A 15292-nucleotide genomic window follows, 5' to 3' on the forward strand; every position below is an offset into this window, starting at 1 on the left:
AACTTCCAAATGTCTCTTGAAGGTGTTCAAAGTAGGTGACATCTCCAACATCTCCCAGCAGCCCTAGGCACCGGTGAATCCTCCTGCCCCATATCCCTTCACAGGCCCATCTGCCAGGGCACCCCAAGTGCCCCAGAGCACCCACTGCCCCCCACAGCATTCGCAGGGGCTAGAGCCCCCCCGCCCAGCTCACCACCCCCACAATGCCCTGAACACGGCCCAGTGCATCTTCCACACAGACCCCCGGACAGTGTCACGGTCCTGAGCCCCCTACCTGGGAGGCAGCCCCATGGACCCTCCACACTTTCCTCCAGCATCTGCAGCATCTCCCCCACAGCTCACAGCTACGCTGCAGAGAAGGCGATGCACAGCTGCCAACCTGCTGCCACCCCGGTGCCCCTCACTCCCAACCTGCAGCCCCTGCTCCGTGGGATGGGAGCCTGGGACACCCCCCCCTCACTCTCTGCCATGGCCCCAGTCCCCCCATGGGGCTGCACCTCCTCTCCTGCAGCCCCCCCACACCCACACTGCTCTCCTGGCCCCCCACTACCATTCATGTTGCCGCAGCCCCCCCACAGTCCCCATCCATGGGGTTGCCCCTCCTCCCACAGGCACACGGACCTCACATGGCTCTGACCAGCCCCAGACACGGGGGAAGCCTCTGCCCCATCTGCCCACCCCCATGACCCACCCCCACCAATACTGGGGGCATCGCCTCCCCACCCCACGTCCCGCACACGTGTCCCGGCCCAGAGCCACCCCCACACCCTGCCTGGGTGGTCTCGGCCCCATGGACCCTCTGCACTGCCCTGGGGGATGGGATGGGATGGGTCTGCCCCCCTCCCCCTCCATCTCTGGCCACAGAGCAAGTACTGACCATGTTCAAAATGATCTCAGTTCTCAACATTCCCCTAGGTATTGAATGACACCCACCTTCTATTTGGGGGAGTAATATTGAAAACTGTGTTCATGATAGGCTTGGGCTCGCTACATAGGCATGTGCCTAATGCATGAACTAGGCAGACTACAGTGTGCATGCAAGAACTCAATAAGATGAGAGACAAGAAGTCTTCAAACTTACCACTTTTCCACAAGCTGAGTCACTCAGGAAGATATGCAATAGCCATTTAACTTCACCCACCCTTAGCCAATGCTAGTGCATATCCAGTACTTGACAGAAATGTGTAATACAGAAAAAGCTACTTGCAACAATCTTCCACTTATAACAAAGGTTTTTTATTTAACAGAATCTGAATACAAACTTCAGTGTATTTGGACTTTTAGTAACATTGCACACCTTAAGCAAAAAAGAAATAGAACTACCAAGTACTTGAGCAGTATAGGGTATTGGGGAAGCTAAAGCTGCCAAAGGGAGAAAGTTCAGTTCAGCTCAAACCCTACCTTCCAATTAGAAGGACGAGGGGTGAAGTTGCAAAGGGAGGCAGAGGGGTGGAGGTAGACATAGGAGGAAAACAGACTAAGGTACATGTTGAACCACCAGAAGGCAGCCAGTCTCAGAACTTAGTCCAACTTAAGTCATTTACAGCTTGGTGTTCCTTATACAGAACAGACTAGACTGCAGCAGAAATCTGCAAGAATCTTTTTCAGCACAAATATATTTCCAGAACAGAACAGCTAATTTTGATGAGGCTTTATATGAATCTTTGAAGTGTCTCTGATCCTTTAAAAGTTTCAGGTTACATTCTTTACATATTATTCAATTAGGTAAAATTGCATATAGTCTCAGACACATAGACTGCACCATCCTGCAGAGAACTGTGTCTCAGATTTCTACTCCTGACACCCAACATTAATGTACCACAAATAACAGAGCCTGCTGATAAAAGTATTCTACACTTAAACTTATTTTTTACAGGTATTATGATTTCAAGAAGAAGAGGTAGTTCCAGCAGATAGCAGTGAGTTAAGAGTTCCATTCCTAACTCTGTTCATAATCTGATGAGTAAACTTGGAAAGTCATGTATTTTCCTAATATATGCCTCTGTAATATAAGCATCATAGGACTGATCAACCAATAGGGGGTTGTAAAATGAATTGTTTGTTATGTACACTGAAACCCCAAAACGAAAAGCACTGAATAGCATAAAGTATTAATACTACATTTTGGGCTTGCTTTTCACTACAGTCAAGATTCTTCACACAATTCAAGTATTTTGACAGAGGCAGAAAATTAAATATGCACCTTTTTAAAGGCCCATTTACACTGCCAAAATGGCCTTACCGTAATAAATTTGTGATACTGTCAGTGAGAATCAAAACTTGGGTTTCCAATTTCAATACAATAAGCTTTATTTGGGGAACTCAGATTCCTCAATGGACATTAGTTTTAATTTGGTCAGCTTACAAAAAATATTTGGTTCTAAGGTCGTGAGGCTAAGTAACAGAATCTCTGCACATGAGATGTAAGGTTTCAACCTGAATGTATCAGAGAAAAAAATTATTTATAAGTGTCTGGCCTAATGTCACACATCTCTCTCATGCAAATCACCCGCTGCCTTTCAGTAGAGGTTTTCTTGCATGGCCGAAGTGAGATCAGGCTCAATATTAGCAATAATTGACTTATGGAAAGCATTAGGTGAAAACCAGTTATAAGCTGAATTAGTCTGGCTCAGTATAAAAGATCCACAACTAGAGAAAACATTTCTTTTGGAATCCATCCAGCAGTGTCCCATCAATTTTGTTGCTGTTGTATATTTTAGTTTGTCTTTTGTTTGTTTGTTAAGGTTCTTTTGTTAGGTCAGTTGGCATGCAAAAAGCTCTGTCTTATTACAAATTGTATTTAAGGTAAGCAGACCTCATGCTTCATTTGCTACTAGCTACAGTAGCTAGGTTGCGGAAATAAAAAGCCACACAGTTCAGTATGTCTATAAAAAGCATGCAGGACTCACATACTATAGTGGCTTTTCTGTGATGTCCTAAAGGCTTTTTAGATGCTTTAGCAGTTCAGTCATGAGACTCATATGCTTTGATCATACCAGCAAAACATACCGTGGAAAAATTAGCAGACTAGGGCCCTAATTATAATGTAGTGAGTGCACTTGCAAATATCAATGATACTCCCAATCCTCAAAGTAATAAATAAGCTTCTGTTCAATTAAAACACAAGATTTTTTTTTCTTAAAAAAAAATCTGTTGTGTTTGAGACTTGTGTCAACTCTGCTTCATTGAACTGGGCAAGATAGCTCTAATCAATCATTCCTTGGGCATGCAACTGAACAGAAGTGCTATTATTAGAATTGGCCACAATTATTTTTAATGATAAATTGATTATTTGTTGAAAATTGTGGGGTTGGTCATTACACAACTACCATATTTACTCAAATAACGGATGACCCTGAAATCAAACCTCCAATAATTAGATGCTATATATGGAAAATTTATAAATTTGTTATAATTTTCCAGGTATAGCATCTAATTATTGGAGGTTTGCCTTCAATTTGTCCCCCTCCTACTGCTACAGAAGGAAAATTGAATTTGGGAGGGCCAGGTAGCCCCCTTGCTCTTTGCCTCTCCAACTTCTTCCCCCGGCCACCCTACCCGCTCTACTGTCAGACCCTGCTGTCCCTGTGCATATGGAAGTGAGGAGCTACTTTGAGAACACTGACCTTAAAATAAACACACCTATAATAATTTGTATATCATAACCATAGACTTAACCCATCTAGGATTGCTGCATTTCACCTTTTTTGAAATAGCTGCAAGTTTTAGCACATGTATTCCATAAACACATTTCTAAGCAGCACTTTGGCACCTACTTATATATAGTACACACTGGGTGTGTCTACACATGCAATTAATGCAAAGCAATAAACTCCAGTGTTTATTTATAAATTTGTATGTACACTCCAGATACTGTTCACACAACAGAGGATCCATGTTAATTAGCCCCCACTTATGACAGGAACCGGGTGTTCTTGTCATTAGTCCTGGGATCCTCGAAAAATTTGTATGCAGATAAGGCACAGGACAACCTGGTTCAGCTCCACCTCATGGCAGGTGGGTACACATTAATCATATGCAACAGGCTGAGGGGGGGGGCGACAGAGGGATTCTGAGTGAACTGTGTAGGGCCCTGTTTGGTGATGTTTGCCAGACATTTAAGGCTGGTGAAGAAACAAGGATCATTGGAAAAGGGAAAGAAAGGTGCAGCTCAGGTGTGGAGGTGAAGAGGCAGTTGAAATATGTGCATTGTAGTGGCTTCCCTTGACTTGAAAAAGAATTGGCATTGAGTTGGGACTGCACTCAAGGGGTACTACCATATATTTTATTCAGAATGGCTTTACAACCCTATCCTTTTGGTAAGTTACTATCAACTATGTTACTATGGCTTATATGGGGTGTTTTGTAGTCATACTTAGCAGTGGCTGAATTTAATTAGCTTCAAAGTTGGTTTCCATCATTGAGCATATGCTTCTTTTGGTAGCAGCTTAATGATAGACAATGTATTTAACGAAGTTTCCATGTATGTAAGAGCAAGCCAAGGGGCTTTTCTCCCCATGCTGACTAGGGGAACAAAAACCTTGTCTTGTATTTGAGTAAATACAGTGCTCATGATTCTGGTAGCCTGGCTGGTGGGCTCACTGGCAGCCCGGACTTTTAGCTTGAGCCTGAAGGGCTCAGGCTCCATTGGTGAAGACAGTTTTTCCTTCCCCACCAATCAAAGGAAGGCAGAAGGAAGACAGCCCTGCCCTCACCTAGGGGCAAGGTGAAAGAGAAGGCCTAAGAGGGAACTAACCCCCTGGGCTTCCTCACTGGTCCACTCCCAATCTGAGGCGGAGCCTCCAGAGGGAATAAAAGCCCACATGCTGAGCACATGGGTGGCTTTTGGTGAGCAACAACCAAGACAGAGGCTTGAGAAGACCTGGTAGAGTTGACCAGTGGGGCAGAGCAGTTGCCCCAGAAGATGCCTCTACTGAGCAGGAAGCAGCAAGTGGATGCATCCCAGCCCCGCCGTGCTGGGATCAGTTCACAGAGGGTCCAGGAGCAGATGGGACCTCGGTGGCTGCACGTGGCAGTGCGGGTCCCCAAACCTGCACAAGGCAGAAGCCCTTGGTGCACAAATCAGTGTACAGGGCTGGAAAGCTAACGGGACCCTGGGAGTGCACAAGGCAGTCAGATCCCTGACTACTCTGTGAGCAGCAGAGGTCCTATGGTGCACGGACCAGTGCATGGGGCTGGTAGAGCTGAAAGGGACTGAAGTGGCTGCTGCACAAGGCAGCACGGGTCCCCAGCCTTGCATGAGGCAGGAGCTGGGCCCTCAGTGCATGGCTCAGTGCATAGGTCAAGAGAGTGCTGACAGGCTTTGGTGCCTGCACGAGGCAGCTCAGGCCTTCCTGCTGTGAGTGGTGACCACCCCAGTGAGGGAGGATGCCCTGCCTCCAAACCACCAATAGAGAGTATCCCAAGCCTCCAAAAGCTGATAGAAGTTGTGAGTTACCCGGGAAGGGGATTCCCACGGGGAGGAGGGGTCTTCCCCCACTGCAGGTGATCAATGGGAAGCCCCTGAGGAGGGAGGGATGCTTTGCCCTTGAACATAGAGGAGTCTAGGACCTCTGTTTCTTGAGTGTGGTTTCCTGGTTATGGTTCCCTCCTAGCTGAGTAACCTAGGAGGGGATAATAATGATTTGTTAGGCAATGGGATCCTTCCCTGGGTACCGTTTCTTCTTTGGGCACAGCTGCTGTGCCATAGTTGTGCTCTGTTTCCTTACACCATTGGGATTCTTGTTGTAAACCCTGTGTCATTGTTGTATTAGGAGAGGATTATAAGCTGTTTTATATTTGACCTCATTGTATGGGTTATATGTGACTTATTTGATGTAACCTGATTGTGTATGTTCAATTATTGTCCCATCACAGCCAGATAATTCTGTCATTGTTTTGTTTGATTAACCTGTGTTTTATCATTAAGTGCTCCTTTGCCTGCTGCCTGGAGGGCCCTGTCAAGAGGGCAGAGGCTGCAGACTAACCTGAAAGCCACAGAGGACTAGGCTCATACCTGAGTTCATGGTTGAAAAGAGCTATCGCTTGTAAACCTACATCTGTAAGTATGCGTGTGTATATCTATATACATATATCTATATAGATACAGATATCTATAGATGGTGTTAATCCTCTGTAAGGTTGTAGATATCTATAGATATGGAGATTAGATGTATGTATGTAAGTTCATGGTTATAAGTTTTATATTATGCTGTATCATTGAAACTGTAAATAGTTAAATATCACTGGGTGTCCTTGGTCTCTGCTCTGCTCTGCAGGAAAAGGAGATGAGGTGGCCTACAGCTAGGCAGCCACACTCCCACAGCACCTACTGACACCCCTTCAATTGGAGAGGGGGGGTACCTTGTGCATATCACTCAAATTACGTGATTTATAAAAGAATATATAAGAGCTCTTCACTGGAAAATAAAAAAAAAAAAAACATTCTGAGCAGAGCTCTCATTATCTCTTTCACACCCAGAGCATGGGTAGGGGAGGGGGAGCAGAGGGGATTATGCTGATCACTGGGGAGCAGGGAGACTGAGAGAAGCAGCACCTTACCTGCTGGTGCTCTCCTCAAGCAGCAGCTGTTACTGCTGTGGCTGTTCCTGTAGTAGCACAGGCTCAGTTTGTTGGCACTGAGAAACAGGCAGTAGTAGAGGCTCCCTGGGGGTCTCTCTTCTCTCTCCTCCCCCCCCCCATGGGCACAGGTCTGCGCCTCCCATGATAAAGCCTCCCCACGGGAAGGAAACATTCCTCAGGTATGCTACTGTGCCCTCCCCCCAGGTATGCTACTATGTACAGTTCCTGTGGACCCAGCTGTTAGGTACCAGTTTGTAGGAAGCCTAGCCTAATGGTTAGGTCATAAGGGAAAACAGGGACCAGGGCCTGAGTTCAGAAGACAAATTACCAGGTCTAGAAAGAAAATCCAAGGGCAGAATCCAAAATATAGGCCAGGGCCAGGGTCTGAGAATCAGATGCGTAGTTACCAAGTCCAAGGGATAATCCACAGGTCTAAGTCCAAGAGCTGGGCCAAGAACCAGGGAATAGATCCAAAGGCCAGAGTCCAGGAACAGAACCAAACCAAACCAGGGTCAGGGACTAGGAGACCTACCACCCCATGATCTCTGGAAGATACAAATAGCCAGGAGACCTACCACAGCAGAGTGAGGTCAGGACTGTTGCATGTCTGCTGCCACAGCTGGGGCTGAATGGCTAGGCAGCACCACCAGTCAGAAAGCTCACCAGTTAGTTAACTGGGGCAGAGCTTGTCAGCTAGAGACTCACAGCAGGTGTGGCTACCTAGGCAATTAACCCATGATGAGCTGCTTGAATCGGGTCCATGACACCAGCTTCTATGGCTAGGTAATACAGAGCTGCACCTGCTCTGCCAGATTCCTAGAGGGAGGGGGCCATACCAATGCCCCCTTTATGTTGGCAGCTGGGGCTGGTGCCCTGCTTGCCCCACTCCCACACAACCCAGTTACACTACTGATTTTGAGAAGTTAACATCACCAAATTGCTGAAGGAGAAGATGGTGTCGGTGTTGGTGGTACCACCCTTTCAACCAAAACCCTGGGATGTGTGAGTGTCAGGAGTGATTCAATTCACTTCTTTGATTCAGAAAATTTGAACTAACATCTCCTGCCTCCCCTCAACTGAGTATTGCAAGGTAGGGTGGTGTCAAACTATTTTGTTTATGCTGCTTCAGTTTGACAGAGAGAGAATGGCTCTACAGTCTGCTGGGAGGGTCAGGCTTCTGGGAGATGAATGTTCAAATACTCTCAGGCAAAGAAGGGAATTGAAACAGTTTTCCATGTTTTTAGTGAATACCTGGACACTAGATACTAAGCAATTATATAAAGTGAGACACCATCACCACCACCCACCTCTACAAGTCTAGCTCATGGTTTCCTTTGCATCTCTAGCAAGGGCATGGAAGCCTATTTCCAGTACCTGTTTCACCTGGTATCAGATAAAAAGCATGCAGGTGGGAGTGTTTGATGAGAAAAAAACATAAGTTTTGGTTTGAATTAAAACAATCCCCCCCCATTTTTCAATTGTCAGTTGAACCAAATATTATATATCAATTATTTGAACAACTCTAAATTTGACTACTGGTTGGAATCAACAGGATTACTAGATAAGGAGGAGGCAAGAATTTCTTAGGGTGGTATCTTTTATTAGACCAGCTGGTACTTGGGATAAAGTTAGACGCTAAAGTTAGAAGAAAATCAGCAGATTACTGGGAGATTAAGGCCTATCAAAAGGAAGGAGGGTCATTCTCACCTTTCCTGTGTGGAAAGAATTCAGAAGTTGGGTAAACTATAATTGATAAGCTTTGATCTCCCTTTAATCATCTGCTTTTCTTTTGCTACTTGTGTCTCTGCTACCCCTGAAAATTTCTCTCACCCCCACCCCCCGCCTTTTTTCACTGTGTTTTGTCTGGCTTCCTATGATCAGAGACCTGAGGAAGAATTTCTAGCATTCAAAATCTTGTCTAACTTTATTCCAACTACATATCAGCCTAATATATCTTTGCCTGTCATGTAATTTCTGGACCATCACAGCTACATCACTCTTATGCTAGGCATGAGAGTATTAATATGGCTGTTGATCAGTGTTCAACAGGCTGTTGATCAGTGTTCTGTGATATAAAAGAGAATAGTTATGGACCACCAATAAATTATTTGTCATGAAGCCCCTTTGAATACGTAGAATGCAACTAATGGTTGCTAAAAACCCCATTGCCAATTTATCATTGGGCAATATCAATATTGCCTAAGAAGATCAAGCAGGCATAACTAAGAGATCCCAAAGTAATCATGCAGAAGGCAACAGACAGCCATGATATACTGACCATACCAGGAAGTTGGGGCATAACAGCCTTTTACTGGTGAACTAGTTCAAAAGATGCATAGCTGATATACTAGATGTAGATCCTGTGTGGTATCTCAGTGTGGTTTCAGACCATCCCATGAGGCAACTGACATGATCTTAGCTTTGTCATCTGATGTAACCACCATATTTCCTAGTGTGTCCTGCAGAGGCCCCATGTTACCTTGTACCTTCTTTTTACCCACTGTGTATTTAAAAAAGGACTTCTTGTTACCTTTGATCCAGGTCACTAGTCCCAGTTCCGTTTCTGCCTTAGCCTTTCTAACAGCCCCCCTACAATCTTGGGCAATGGAGGTATAAACCTCTTTGGTGATGGCCCCTCCCTTCCATTGGGTGTATGCCTCCCTTTTAGCTCTGAGACCTTCCTGGATGCTTTTGGTGAGCCGTGGGGGCTTTTGAGCACTCTTGCTCCCTATTGATCCACGTTTGGATTGTCACCCTTTGGGCTTGGAGGATCGCCTCCTTAAGGAATGACCACTTTTCTTGGACTGCCAATGCCCATCCCCTCCGGGACCTCAGTGCCTCCCCGACTAGTCTTCTTACCTCAGTGAAATCCACCCTCCTGAAGTCCAGGGCTGCTGCCTTGCTGCAGGCCTTTGACCCCCTGTGCTGGATGTTGAATTCCAGTAGGCGATGATTGCTATTGCCCAAGTGGTCAAGAACCTGCAATCTCCTCACCAGGTCGTTGCCTGTGGCCAGGACCAGGTCCAACAAGGCATTTCCCCTGGTGGGACTGTGAACCTCCTGGGTTAGATGGAGGTCCTGTAATTTGGCTAGGAACCTACATGAGTGGTCAGACCTGGTTGACTGCTCTTCCCAGCAGATGTCCGGATAGTTTAGGTCACTCGTGATGACCATGTCCCTTGACTTAACTGCCTCCATGAACTGACCTTTCATCATAAGGCCTGTTTTCCTGCCCTCTGGTCATGCACGTGGCTCTCCTATGGACTCTCTCAAGCTTCTCCAAATCCTTTTTAAATTGTGGAACCCAGAATTGGATGCAGTACTCCAGCTGCAGCCTCACCAAGGCTGGGTACAGCAGGAGGATGACATCCTGGGATTTGCTATAGAGGTATCTAAGGATACAAGCCAGAGTTTTGCTCACTTTGCCAACTGCAACATCACATTGGTGGCTCATATTTGTCTTGTGGTCAATCACGACCCCCAAGTCCCTTTCGTCTGTGGTGCTAGCAAGCCTATAAGCATGCTGTGGGTTTTTCTTCCCAAGGTGAAGTACCTTGCAGTTTTTGGTGTTGAAGGCCATCAGGTTTTCATCCACCCATTTTCCGAGACTGTCAAGGTCGGCCTGGATCACCATCCTGTACTTGGGTATGGACTCTTTACCCCAAAGTTTGGTATCATCAGCGAACTTGGCCAGTCCACTTCTGACACCAATGTCCACATCATTAATGAAGATGCTGAAAAGAATACGTCCAAGGACAGAGCCCTAGGGGACCCTACTGGTCACAGCACACCATGATGATAGACTTCGGTCAACTACTACTCTCTGGCTCTGACCACAGAGCTAATTCCCCAGCCAGCAGACTATAATATAACCAAGGCCACAACTGGCCAGTTTTTCTATGAGATGATTGTGGGATACCAGGTCAAAAGCTTTTTTAAAATCAAGATATGAGATGTCAATCTCTCCTCCCTTGTCCTTGGGATTTCTGGCTTTGGTAAATGGACCAAATTAGGAGGACACTGGAAAAGCCTAAATTAGTATGTGTTCATGTGCTGGGTTTGTGAAATAAGGGAATATGCTGACAGGATAGAACTGGGACAGAATGTCAACCACAGGGGGGCCAATCAGCAATGCCCAGAGATGTAGTCATCAGAAGAGAGAATGAATACAAAAGGAAGGATTTCAAAGCAGCAAAGGTCTATGAGAAGGGAATCTGAGACCACCATGGCTAGACAGAGGGCATACCACCAGCCCATCTCACCCACCTCACTGGAGGAGGAAGGGTGGGCCTCAGCCTCCAGGCAGCTGACATCTGATATTCAAGAGAGAACCTCAGAGTGAAGCTCGCATACTGGCCAGATGTGCCTTGACTCTGTGAATCCTGGGACCAGTAGATACAGAATTGTTTGCATTATTCTTATCTGCTATTACTGTGTATTGATAAAATTAACCTATTATCAAATGGAGAGGTTGTGGTCAGTCTGAGGGTTTGGGTCCACCCAGAACAAAGTATCTGGGTCATAAACCCAGGGCCAGCAATGAAGAGATACAGCACAGGATCTGGTATGTAAATGCCTCCTTTGGAAAATTGCATTGGCATATCTTTATTCATGGAGATCTCTGGAAAGACACCACGATCCAGGTCTACAATGCAGACATCATCCTCTCTCCTCTATGGATGTGAAACACAGGTGACCTACTGTCATCACCTGAAGAGCCTGGAGAGGTATCAGCAATGATGCCTGCAGAAAATCCTCCATATCAAATGGGAAGATCACTGCACAAACTGCAGGGTGCTTCCCAAAGCCAATGTTTCCAGCATTGAGTTGGTGATCCTCAAGCACCAACTTTGCTGGACTGGACATTGTGTGTAGCTGCAAAACTCTCGGCCCCCAAAACAAGGGCCCTACTCCCAGCTTAGTAACAGCCTCAGATCTCATAGTGCCCATAGGAAATGACGCAAGGACACATTGAAAGCATACCCCAAGAAAAGAGATGCTGGCATCAAGAGCTGGGAGAAGCTGGCTGTTGACAGACTCCAATAGTGCTGCAACCTCAATCAAGCAGCAGCCTCTTTTGTGGTAAAGCATTCTGCCCTTGAAGCAGAGAAGAGAGAATGGAGGAAGGAAAAGGAGAGAAATCCTAGCATATGGCCTACTCTCTCCTGCAGAAAGACCTTCAACTTCTGCAGATGCATCAGTGGTTCAAGGATGGGACTCTTAAGTCACCTCAAGACCCATGAAAGAGCCAGGGTAGAGATCATCATTGAATTGAAGGATTGCTGCCAACAGCTCAAGGGACATTTGGCTGCATCAGCACCACCTCTGGTAAAAATGGTATTTAGCAATTTCCAGAAAAGATTCCAGGTTGGAATATATGATATTGGACTGCAAACAAGGAAAAAACCAAATGAAAACAAACAAACAATACCCTGTCATCTCAACACCCTACCCCACCACAATTCTTTCTGAAATGAAATTGGTGTTAGCTGCCAAAAACCATATTCATGACTTTAGAATATACATACAGACACTTTCCCTTCACCACAAAAAATGACATTTGTTATCCCTATCCATTCTATATAGTGCTAGTATTGCAAGGTCTATTTTTAAAGACATGCAATGCCTTGGTGTCCTTTTGAAAGGCAAACATTTTCTGTAATATCTTTTATTGGATCAATTGTATAATTGAGAGAGTTGTTGGACAAGCCTTCAGACATTAAGGGCCCTTTCTTATCAAAAGTTTTTCTTCATGAATTACATTAACATTTATTTACTCAGATAAAATCAATCTTAATTCTACATCTTTTTCTAAATTCTTGTCTATTTCAGCACTTTAAGTCATGTTATTTCCAATCTTGAGTGTAATACTTAAGGATCATTATGATGCAGGATCACAATTTGGCTAAGATGAAGTCGCCCTTTCTGATGTTCCAGTGGTGTGAACGTGACTTGATACTCTACTAAAGAACGATTAGGAATTCCCCTGTTACAAAAGAGTTAGGTAGCCAGGTCTATGCTTTGACCTCAGTTCTTCCGCACAGAGGGCGAATCAAAAGCGTGAGGAAATGACATCGATGTGGCTAATACATACTGGGGTCTCATGATCCCTCCAGCTAGTCCCTACAAAACTGTTCCAACCAGCGTAAATTAGAACAACTCTGTTGCTCCCTCTAGCTTGGGCTTCCCCTGGGAAACTGCAACATCAAGGAAGACAGAAAGGTGGCCTACAGCCACTTGCTTGGCCCAGCCAAGCAGAGCAAGCCCACAACATTTATTACATGCTCAACATTCATTTTGATTTTAATGCTTATTGATTTTATTATACAGCTCATACATGTCATCTGGTGGGCCCTTTATAAATGTTTTATGTAAAATAAATAATTCAAGAAACACACAGCTTTCTTCTGTTAAAGATTATGACATCATGGGACTTATATTTTTGTAACCATGCTGACTGCAGTGATAGAAGAAAGGGAAGAATTGTGATCTATCTATCTAAAACACAATCAGTTTCTAAATCAGAGCTGCTTGTTATTTGTGGCACATCATCATTAAACTCAGTACTGTATTAGACAAAGATAGACATGACTCCTGACTTCTCCTTTCTGGTTTCAGTATTTCTCCTTTAGACATCTGTAACAGATTTAGTGTTTTTCTAGATGTAATATACTGCATTCTTATAATTCTGACCCACATTTGGTCATTTCCCCCTGCTTTTCTTCTACTCTTGCTAGTCCTCATGGACACTGATAACTCCTTCCAAATTTGTATCACTGAAACTATAACACCTTCAGTTGGAAAAAATGCTATGTTGTTTTTTATGTTTCTTACGTAACATAGCTTTTTATGGGTTTTTTCTTTCATTCAACTCACATAATAACACCACCACCAATAGTAACATGAAATCCTACTAACAATTTTTAGTAACATTTCACAACATTGTATAAAATGCTTTCCAGAGATCCCCATCATAGTCATATTTTATGCTCTCAGACACACACATTTTATGTAGATTTTCTTCTCAAATGCACTTGCAAACTAATTATCATTACAAAGTTAGCATTTGTCTGTAGCAATATTTGAGATAGGGTAACTAACAGTGATATCAATTCCTATGGATACCACTACAATCATCACTTTAACTGCTTCTAGCATTACTCCAAGGGAATTAAGAAATATAGACATGGTTTATAATCCATGTCTTGGTATTATAAACCTAGCTCTTAGTGAGTCCTTGTTATAAAGAATGTTTCTTGACTTTAAAGAATCAGAACAGCAACTTGTAAATTACATGAAATGAACAAATCATGCCTAGAGCTTGTATGGCGGTGGAAAGGACTATGCAAATCTAGCTTTAAGTCATCTTAAAAGCTCCCACCCTTCAAACTGCCCCAGGAGAGCTGATGTTGCAAAGTGGGGCAAACCCACTAGCTCTCTTCTTTTTCCTACCCATAAGCATAAAAAGGATTCAACTGTGCACCCCCCTCATCCCACAGTTATTCAAGATGGAGTGTAAATCCAAGAGATAAAAAGGCAACTTTGTCTTTAAAGTTTAATAATCATGTGCACAAACATATACACTTTTTTCTCTCATGGTTCTTTCATCACAAGGGATCATGAGAGTGTTTCATAACAGAAACATGCCATATGATAACTTGTTAGGCTGTCCATACATACTAACAACTGAACACCAAACCCTATAAACAGAACTACAGTCTCCATTGGTTCAATATTCTTGCCTAGAGAATCAATAATGATAAGTATTCCTGTCCTTTGGCACTTCTTTGTTCACTGGGTCCCTCAACCTGGAGCTGTCTTCCTATAAACACTCCATTGCCAGAAATATACTGTATTTTCTTGCCTATAACACACCCCAAATAAAATGTCCCAAATAAAACATGTAGCATATTGTAGTAGGGCACTGAGGTGCCTGCTACTTGTGGAGTAGTAAGTGAGGAGCCCAGCTGTGGGTTGCCAAGGTAAATGGTGGGAGTCAGCTGACCAGAAGGGGCAGGGCCTGGCTGCCGTATAACTCCCAGGCTGAAGCTAGGCAGGCAGTTCCCTGCTGGTTGCCAAAGGGGTAGGAACTCTGTGGGAGTAAAAATAGAGAAGAGACCTGAATGAATGAACGATGCAATAGTGGTGAGAGATGGAGAAACCCTGGAGTGGCTCGAATGTTATTATAGTTAGATGGCTTAGGTTTATGTTATAGCCAAGGGACTGGAGTTTTGTGTTGACAGTTTACAACCGGAGGACCGGGTGAAGCTATAGGGGGATGGAGGAGGCCTCATAGAGGAGCCACGGCCACGTGGAGACCCCAGAGAAGTCCCCGGAGAGGGGACCGTGAGAAGCCCCAGAAAGGGGGCTGCAGAAAAGCCAGAGCACCTGTGGGGCACGGTTGTGAGACAAGGGTGGCAGAAAGCCTGAGCGCCAGAGGGCGCACTGGGAGACGAGGGCTGCAGAGAGCCTAAGCGCCAGAGATGGCACAGAGAGTGAGATAGACCAAACAATGTCCAGTATGTCTGCAAGGCTTGGGGTGTGGTACAGGGATGGTTGGAGCCACGCATAGCTCATAAGGCTGGAGTGTCTGGAACCCCATTATAGAGGCAGGACGTGGGGTAGCTGGAGCATTGTGAACAACAAGGTGAGAGGCAGACTCCCTTTAATATATTTATGATCAAGATGTGGCGGGTGAGAATGAAGGGGG

The sequence above is a fragment of the Gavialis gangeticus genome, unplaced genomic scaffold (genome assembly GCF_001723915.1).
Source record: "Gavialis gangeticus isolate Ggan-Ray unplaced genomic scaffold, GavGan_comp1, whole genome shotgun sequence".
In the NCBI taxonomy this organism is placed as follows: Eukaryota; Metazoa; Chordata; order Crocodylia; family Gavialidae; genus Gavialis; species Gavialis gangeticus.